Source organism: Myotis davidii, unplaced genomic scaffold (assembly GCF_000327345.1).
Source record: "Myotis davidii unplaced genomic scaffold, ASM32734v1 scaffold514, whole genome shotgun sequence".
NCBI lineage: Eukaryota > Metazoa > Chordata > Mammalia > Chiroptera > Vespertilionidae > Myotis > Myotis davidii.
This window is the reverse complement of record NW_006286236.1, coordinates 1,383,332-1,383,619: the sequence shown is the minus strand read 5'-3', so window position 1 is coordinate 1,383,619 and position 288 is coordinate 1,383,332.

Genomic DNA, 288 nt, shown 5'->3' with positions numbered 1-288 from the left:
AGCTTTCAGCCCTGAATCCGCAGGAAAACAATGCAAATTGCCTGAAATTTTCTCTTCTTGGGAAGCATTCCTGGTGTTCTGGTTAAAATCTGTCTCCTTCATTCTCCTTACCTACTTTTTTCTTTGGAGACCTCAAGTGCATCTGCCCCAGACACCCCAGGCCTTCCTGCCTCCCCCTCCAGGCTGTCCTGTTCACTGGGACCCCATTAGTCCCTTAAACGACCCCTTGAGTGAGTCAGCCTTCTGAGGCAGCTCCATGGAGCTGAGACACTGAGCTACATCTGGGGG